Raw genomic sequence first — 9,863 nt, 5'->3', positions numbered from 1 at the left:
CTCTGTTTTTCAGATTTCTTTGTGAATTAAGACATTTTTAAATGGACAACCTAAGATAAAGATTTTAAATTCATATATGCAGCACACTAGCATATGAACAGAAGGTTTTCTTCTATAAAATATCTCCCATTTTGCTGAAGTAAAGTCTGTTCATTTTTCCAAACACTGTAAACCACAATTCATAAAGCCTCTTGAAAGTACTCGTAAATGTTGATTCCAGGCTATTCTGTTTTCAAGAAGTCATAGAGAGAACCCTAATAAAAGCAAGAAATGTGGATGTTTGTCCTTTGTAGGATGAACAGTGGTAGCTCTGAAGGTGCACTCATAAACTTCATTCCATATGAATTAACCAGAGAACACTGTTACCAAATTTTTATTATCTCCATCAGAACTTACTGGAAATTATTCTGTTATGTTACACACTGACGGAAAATAACAGTATCCCCAAAGTACTCTTTTAATGGGAACATACTAATTTGAGCATAATTTTAATTGGTGAAAGGATCTCAGTTCCAGCATTTTTTAACCAAATACAGTAACACAGTGACAAATTCAGTCTTGAATTGTATATCTGCCTCAGTCAGAAATGGTACCTGAACTTAGTCTTCCTGATTGTGGTGAGTCCTATATCTTTTTTAAAGAAGAAATTATGGACTTTCAATCCTTCCCATTGGAACTGCTCTACTTCATATAAATAGTCTTTGGGAGAATGGGAACAAAAGGTGTCTCTACAGGTCAAAGCTTCTGACACAAATCTGACAGAAATAGTCTCACTTTGAAGCCCTTCATTGGAATCATATTCTTTCACACTTCCAATCTGAATAACATCACCAGTACAGTGGTAGTTATGGTCACTTTTAAAAAACAGAACAGCACAACTATTTTAAAGGTTCCAGAAAAGCTTGAAATTATTTATATTGTCTCTGATAGTAAAGGAAAAATGTTTCTCATCTTCACCTCTTGTCAGTAGCATCCTCTTTTTATTGTTTAAATATTTATAGTTAACTGAACAATCTATGACTAGCTGATTTGTTTGACTAGCTGTTTGATATAGATACCTGTTTGCATATTGTTATATATTTCATATCTTCTTATCATTGCTATAATTATTTTAATGTAACTGTCATTTCATTTAATGTAACTGTAATAAATAATTCTATTTAGCTACATACATAAGTGACAGTGGTCCCCAATATTCAATAATATGTTTTCCTCTATGTCTTCACTAGTACTACTTTTTCATTGTGCTATCAAAACATGTTTAGCGTGCCATTTTTACTTTTAACAGAAGGTGCAGAAAGCTTTTCTCAGGTGATTTTTCACTGTCAAGCCCTATTCTTTTGTACTGCTTTTTTATTCCTCTATTTTTGATTACAGTTCCTTTAACTTATCCTCATAGAAGTATGCGAAAGAAAATTCTCATCCAACAACTTAACATGCTATCAAAAGAATACTTTTTTTTTTTTTTTCTGTAGTCTTAAATTAAAGAATGAACAGTTTTGACCACTCTACTTCCACCAATTCACAACTCCAAAACTAACATTCCAGTCCTTTCTTGATATTTATGCTTGAGGACAGTCTACCCAAGTCAGCAACAGCAACACAGTGAAACTTCTGCCTTAACTTTCTTCAAACTTCTCTAATACAGCACATTTTAATTACACAAATATGATCTGAAATATTTATATTTTTATTTCAGTGCTTTTTTAGTTCAGTGTACAAGCTTGGTTTGTTCTTTTGACCTCTTGACAGCAGTTAGTAGTCAGTGAGTATTGAGTACCAGGAACAGGACTAAGCAGAGATGGTGATCTTAGTGCCGAGATCTTCTAAGTAGATGCTACTAATGTTACATTGTAGTTCTGCTGTTCAGTTTCTCTGAACAGTGATTCAGATGGTCATCAACAACTTTTGCTGTTCCTTATGGTACATACATCAAATCTGCCACTGAAGCTAAATACACCGATAATCTACTCTCATATTTGAGAGTCTTCCTTACTGGCAGGGAATTCTAACCAGAAAAGAATGAAATACAGTGAAGCTGAGAGCTCCTGTTTATTTTTTTTAGGATGTTTGTCCACAAACTGAGCCACTTCAGTGCAAAGAACTGCTGCCTCTCTGGTTTTAAAAGTGTTCTGGAAGTACCTTGCAAATAGGATTTTAAAATCTGGTATTAAAATATTTTCAAATGTTGTACTTGTAAATTTTTTTATGAAACTGTTTTTCAAAATGAAATACCTTAAATTATGGGTGGTTTTTTTTGTTTGTTTGTTTGTTTGTTTAGAGTTCAGAGAATAGTCATAGACGTCCTGTGGAATCATAAATATCATTGGCTTAGGAAAGAGTAAGATATTATTTGTTACTGTTATCATGTTTTCCTAGTGGCTAAATCTATGTGCAGAGATTAAGCTCTCACTGGGAAAAAAAAAAAAAAAAAGTCAAACAAAAATCTGTATCATATTCAGAAAATCATAAAACCTAAACTTGAAACAGTAGACAGCAATACTTCTATATGAATTCTGCTGGCTTCCAAGGAAGATTAAATTTACTCAGATAGTAGTGAACCTTAAGGAATGGTAATCAACATGAAAGCCACTCTTTACTCCCCAGAAACAAACGAACAACAACAACAAGCACAAAACATAGAATGATACCTCTAGCTTCCACCCCACCTGGAATAAGAATAAGGAACATAACTGGGGGGAGTGCTGGGGGAGAAGTACACTTTTCACATCGTCTTCACACCAAAAACTGAAGACCGTAAGTTTGAAGAGTAACTCTTGAATACATGGTTTATAAAGTTATTCAAGCAAAAGCATAACTAATGGAAAAAAATAAATTAATTAATTTTAAAAAAAGAGCAGTGAATGAGTGGCAGCTGATCTGTTACTAAAATGAAAGTCTCATAAATGTAAGTAAAGAAAACTAAAAGAATACAAAATAAAACCTTAAGCTTTATTAAAGACTGTCAGGGTTCATCTGTAAAGGGTTACCACAAAGGTTTAAGACTGGAAAAGTTGGAGTTGAATTTGTGCCTGTTTCATTTTTCAACACAATAAAATTTCAAGGAAATACATATAAGACACACATAACCGAATGTCATTTTGCTGAATCTAATAAATTGCCAATGGCTTCTGAAATCAATAGCAGTACCTTCCAACTGATAGAATTATATTTTTATATATAAATAGATTTTCTTTCAAAATGTATTTATAGAAGCCAGTAACTTTTTGGCAAAGCCAATACCCTTTCATTTACATCAGTGCATTTATTTCTCAGGTCTAGCTTTTTCCAGTCAGAAGTACTTGCCCATTCGATGCTTATTTCTGTAGTACTTATATCCATCCAAGCTAACACAATACAGCAGAATCTGCTATTTTGCTATGAATAAATCTTACATACTACTGTGGAATGGAATGCATGTTATTGAAAATACCATATCTGAAGTCATCATTGTTTGCATTAAATCAGCATGGCATAACTGAAACTAAGATTTTGTCATTTATTTTTCATCTTCTGCTGAATGCAAAAACCTCTACATATTGAATAGCCACAGTTTTGCTGGACAATTTTTATATCTAGTTGAATATCCATTCAGGTATTCGTGAAACTAAAAGTTTCAAGTGAAACTAAAGTATTTTCATCAGTGATGGGAAAATGAGTTCTCATAGCCCAAGAAGTATTGCTTCTGGGACTGTAGTCTCCAGTTTTTAGGACTGACAAGTGAAGGACAAAAGATGTTAGAGGCCAACCCCCTGAAATCTCTTTCTGTTTCTTACTTGATAAGTCTGTCATTCGTTAATGGTAGAAAAAATGTTCTTTGGGGTAAAAATCTAGAAAGAATGAATAGACATCCCATTTATTTGCACTTAGACTATGAGAAGGAACCTTTATCCAAATGCAATCTCAGATGATTTTTTTTTTATATAGGTTTAATCTCAAAAAAAGTCCTGCAAAATAAATAATAGGATGTAAGGAGGTAAAGTTCATGCATCAATACTTCTGTTAATACTCTGTTTTGATTCCTTCAGTTATTATCATAGCTCTATGTACCATCAAAGCTTTTTCCATTATTCTGATTGGAAGAAAGGCAAATATCAATACTTTTTCAGACTAAGGTGCTGTGCCACTTACATTTCTGTTGGTTACACGTTCATGTTTGAAGGATACAATGATACATATTTTTCCCCTTCACTCTCTACTAGAGAAGTGAAAAAGATGATGAGCAAAGTTTAATTAAAAAAAAAAAAAAAAAAAAAGCTGGTCTGTGAATTATGTTTTCAACTAACAAATAGGAGGACTATTCTAAGTACATGAAACATAATTAGAAAGAGGGCATTTCCTAAACATATTGTTTATCAAAAATGCTTTCATGCTGCTTAAAAAAGTTATGTGACAGTAGTAAATACAGTAAGACAAGAACAGTGACAGCTATGAAGAAAGAAATGGATTTCATGTTAGCTTTGATTCACAATAAATGATTTTTTTTCTTCCTTAATCCTTTCTCCCACCAAAAGTGATAGATTGAGGAGACTTTTAATGATTCTATATAATAAACCATAAAAAAGATTTCCATCAAAATGATTATGTAAAAACAGATTGAAATATCTATCATATATACTTGGAACTAGCCACTTCAGTACAGCCTTTCTACAATGGACAGTAATACCTAGGGAAAAAAAAAAAATAAATTATGTTTTCAGATAAGGTTTTGTATTTTCATTTTACTGTTTGACCTTAGGCTACAGATATTCATTCAATACAATTTCTTATAACTACCATACCAAATGTAATCTTAATGATGCTCCACAGTTTTGCAATGCTAATTATAATCTGTTTATGATCCCTGATTGTGCAAATTAAGCCTAATTAAGTCTTTTCTGTTCAGGGAAACATTACACATTGTAAGAGAATTTCTTATTGGAAAAGCAAGGTCAATATAAACAATTAAAAAGACTTTGTTGCTGAGCAGTCTGAAAAGGTAATTTCAAATGCTGTTTATGGGATTCAATTTAAGGATTCCCTACTGGTTAATTTTTGAAGCACATTTTTGAGAACTGCAAGCAGAGTGTCCTGAAATCTATTTCTTCATTAAGTTAAGATAAGAAAGAAATGGACATATCTTCATAACCTATTGCAAGTAGATTTTTATCCCGTGAATTTAAATGTTTTTTGCTAGCATCATCTTTTCTGTTTTTGCCCTGAACATAGATATTTCTTCATAACAAATGTCCACTGCATGGTCACGATTGGCAAAAAGGACTTTTAAAGTACTGCTCTCAGAAAAGATAGATTTGTCACTTTTAGTTTGGATGGACATCCTGAAGAACTTCAACCAAATTTGAAAATATTTTTTTCAGAGATCAATATAATAATTTTATTTATTTGTTAGAATAATATTATTTTTTTTCCTGTTATTTGGATTTAAGACAAAGCTCACCTGTACTCTGATATGGTAAAAATAGTATTAAACACCGAGCAAAGAAATTTTAGCAAGAACTATCATTTAATATACAATTTCCCTGAATGGGCTGCAACATAATTTGGACTGTGGAAAACTGCTACAATATAGATAGCAAAACATTAACAATACTTCCATTAAGCTTCACTGTTCTTTGTGAGTTTTCATTTTATTTTTAAACGTGTTTGCAAAATAAATAATGACCATATATAATGATATGCTAAATTATGAAGCTTTCAGCAACAGACTTTTTGATGATGATTATAACTGCATTGTGTCTTAAACTCTTCTGAACAGTACAAGTTAACTGAACTCAGAAATCTAACCGTTAGTGAGCCCTTCAATAATCTGTAATAATATTTTCTCTACCCATCATGCTTGCCCCCGTTCCTGTTACCCGACACTCCATCCAATTGCAATTATTGCAATTGTATTAGAAAACTGGCCACCATTCTGGTAAATATTTTTTCCTTACCTGTCATCCATACAATACAGTTTATAGAAGGCCTTCAGAAAGACTTCCCTTTCCCTCACTCCATTATTCCCTCCTGACCTTTCTTTCTCCCTCCCTCCCCTTCTTCCTTCTGCCCTCCCACCCTCCCAACCATCCTGTCTTCTTTCTCTTCCTCTCCCTTTCTTATCCCCATCTCACTTCTTCCTCATGGAGTGCCATCAGAAAGACATTTACAAGGATCAGATAGCAACATATGCCCTCTATATGCAAACTCTTTGATATGAAGTAATCTTATGTAACTGCTCACAATGGACTTATATCAAAGTTAATCAGTACAGAGTTCGGTAGCATGCATGGATATCCATTCATAATTCTATTGGTAATGCATAAAAAAATAATAATAATAAAATAAAGCGCAACCACTACCACCACCAAAAAAAAAAAAAGTAAAATCACTCATGTAGATAGCAGCAACACATACTCACTACAGTACTAAAGTGAAAAGGCTTCAGTAATAAGCAATAATAAGTTTATAGCCCAACCCTACCATAGTATTTTGTGCATCCAAGAGTTCTAACCTTCAAACTTTTTTCAGACTCATCTGTGGATTCCCTACCAGAAATGTTCAATCCTGATGGTCTGCCTATGCTACAGCTATGTTGTTGCACTAGATGAAGTTTTAACAACTTTTTTTTTTTTTCTTTTTTTAATCTCGATTGGGTGATGTATCCAAAGTGAATAAAAATGTACATATTTAAAAAGTAAACAGCTTTAAAGCTTTTCAAGTGGAAGTTCATTTTCTACCTCAGCAGTGATTTAGCCCTTTGAATCCTCTTTTTGTATGATGTATTTATCGCTTTGTATGCAAATTTCTCTAGTGCTTATCTAAGGTTGTGGGGTTGTTTTGTTTAATTTTATTTTTTCAAATAAATGGTTTATTCTTTAGGCTTGCAACCACAGTGATTAAATAAGTGACCACAATGGTTGTGGAAGGATGCCTTTAAAAGATACTACAGGTCAGATAGACAAGGTTTAGACATTAGTTTCAACTATGATGTAAAGTAATCTGCAGTTTCCAAATATAAATGGTAATAGAGACTGCAAGAGGACTGAAGTGAAGCCAAGATATCTCCATGATAAAACAGAATGCATCTGAGAGCATCCTAAAGAAATCAGTCTGAGATCTACCTCATAATTTGTATGTATCTCTTCTCCACAAGAACTCTCCAGATTCTGTAAGGAGGTACACAGCTAGTATAAAACACTATGCCTGTGCTATTTATTTTTTTTCCCTTCATGTTATACATGATCTCACTATCAGTTCAGTATAGTTAGGTAATTCTTTTCAGGCATCTGTCAAGAATATTCATTTTAATTAAAGTGTTATCTTTCAGATTCATTTTAAAATATATATATATATAACAATATTGAGAAGCAGTATTGTTTGTCTCAAATATAAAGCTTAAAACATAAATGCATTTAGTGTTCATAAGCCCTGAGTTTCACACTGAAAATCACAAAAATATTTGCATCTGACAATAGGCTATGACTTGGAGGTTTTGCTACCAGATGTGCATACAATTTTTATATATGCATTTGCCATATAGGTACTGATAACCTGGACCATAATCTCTGCCTGTTAAATGAACTTCACAAAGCTGGAGACTGAAAAATTAAATCTTCTCATCTGTGACAACAACAACAAAAAAGCAATTATAATTTCTGCCCATGCAATATTTACATAAATTTCATTGTGGCATCTGGACAGCTGTTGCTTTGGTTATTCAACAACCTTTGTGAGCTCTCTCTTTAAAGATGATCTAGCAACTATTTTTAGTATAGCACAAAGGCACATTTTCAGTATGTCACTTTAATATGTTGCTGTCATTGCTTTCAAATTTTTGGTACAAATCACTTAAAATGTGTACCATGTGTGCTATTTTATTTAAAGGAAAGAATCTCTCTGATTCTAATACGATTTGGATGAAGTCCTTTGTCATTTGACCTCCTGACAGCAGATGTAGCTCTGCAGGTCTCAGGTTGCAGGGAGTACCTAGGGTGAATCTGGGGCTGACAGTCATCTCTTCTGCAGGTGTGTTGTTGTTGATGAGTTATTTTGCCAGGTCAAGGAGTTACAGGAGGAAATAAGCAGGCTGTGTAGCATTCATGAAGATGAGCAAGGGAATATTCTCCGATAATGTACAGCTTCAGGAGTCTCGACACCCATTGCAGTTGAGAGGCAACTGGGCTCTGTGCTATGTAAAATAGTAAGCCAAAAGTTTGTAGAAGATGAAGACTGGAAACTGGTCACTCCTAGTATGAGGAGAAAGGCTCTTGCTCTTCCTGAAGATTGCAGTTGATGAACAGGTTTAGTGCCCCCCCAAGCTGATGAGTAGCTGGGCATGGCTGTAAGTGAAACAACTGAGCCAATGGACCCTGTGCCATGCATGATCACCTGGAAGAAGTGGTGAGTGATTGTTGTGGGTGACTCCCTGCTACAGGGAACAGAGGCACCCATCTGCTGGTCTGACCTGGAGGGGTATGTTGCCTGACAGGGGCTTGAATCAGAGATGTCATGGAAAGACTGCTGAATCTTGTCCACACATCCAGCTATTACCATCTGCTGCTCTTCCATGTGGACACCATTGATAAAAAGGGCAACTTGGAAACTATCAAATGGGATTTCAGAGCTCTGGAGACAGTGGTCAAGAGTCTGGGGGCTCAGGTCATCTTCTCAATCCTTCATATTAGGGTAAAGAATGAGAAGAGAAGTATACGGATTCTCCAAGTAAAGAACTGGCTGTGTCGTTGGTGTTGGCAATAGGGTTTTGATTTCTATAATCAAGGGATCCTGTTTGAATATTTACAGCTGATTGGGAGAGATAGGATCCACCTCACTAACTGGGGCACACATATCTTTTCCAGCAGACTAGATATTAATAAGGACAGCTTTAAACTAGGAAATATGGGGGAAGAGGAGAGTTATAGACACCACCCAGTTAGCAAAACAAGGCTCAAGAGGGGATATCTCCAGCAAGTACATGCAGCAAAAGAAGTGCCTACAAGACATGAATATGGGTATCCTCTTGCACCCTTCCTGGGTAATTGGCATGCACAAATACCTCTTTGAAGTGCCTGTACACCAATGCATATAACATGGGGAACAAACAGGATTAATTAAAGATCTGTGTGAAGTCACATTGTTTTGATCTCATTGCAATCACTGAAATACGGTGGGATGACTCTCATGACTGGCATGTTGTCATGAATAGCTACATGCTTTTTAGGAAAGACAGACCAGAAAGGTGAGGGGATGGACTTGACATTTATGTGAGAGAATACCTGGAATGTATAGAGCTCTGCCTCAGAGTGGGTGATGAGCAGGTTGGGAGTTATGGGTAAGAATTAAAGGACAGACTAATAAGGGTGACAATGTTGGTGTTTGCCACAGGCCACCTGATCAGGAAGAGGTAGATGAGGCCTTTTACAGACAACCGAAAGTAGCTTCACATTCACAGGCTCTCATTCTCAGGAGGGACTTCAACTACCTTGACATCTGCTGGAGTAGCAACACAGCTAGGCACAAACAATCCAGGAGGAAAAATGGAAAGCATTGATGGTAACTTTCTGACACAGGTGATGGAGGAGCCATTGAGGAAAGGTGTGCTGCTGGACCTTGTACTAACAAACAAGGAAGGACTGGTTGGAGGTATGAAGGTTGGGCCAGCCTTGTCTACAATGACCACAAGATCGTGGAGTTTAGTATCCTGCAAGGAGGAAGCAGGGCAATGAGTAAGATCCCTACTCTGGACTTCAGGACAGCTAACTTTGGCTTCTTCAGGGATCTACTTGGAAGAATCCAATAGGAATGGGCCCTGGAGATAAGAGGAGTCCAGGAGAGCTGTTTAATATTCAAGAATCGCTTCCTCCAGGCTCAAGAATTGTGCATTA

This window comes from Anser brachyrhynchus, assembly GCF_964034855.1.
Source record: "Anser brachyrhynchus genome assembly, chromosome: 1".
Taxonomy (NCBI): domain Eukaryota; kingdom Metazoa; phylum Chordata; class Aves; order Anseriformes; family Anatidae; genus Anser; species Anser brachyrhynchus.
This window is presented reverse-complemented; position numbering follows the sequence as displayed.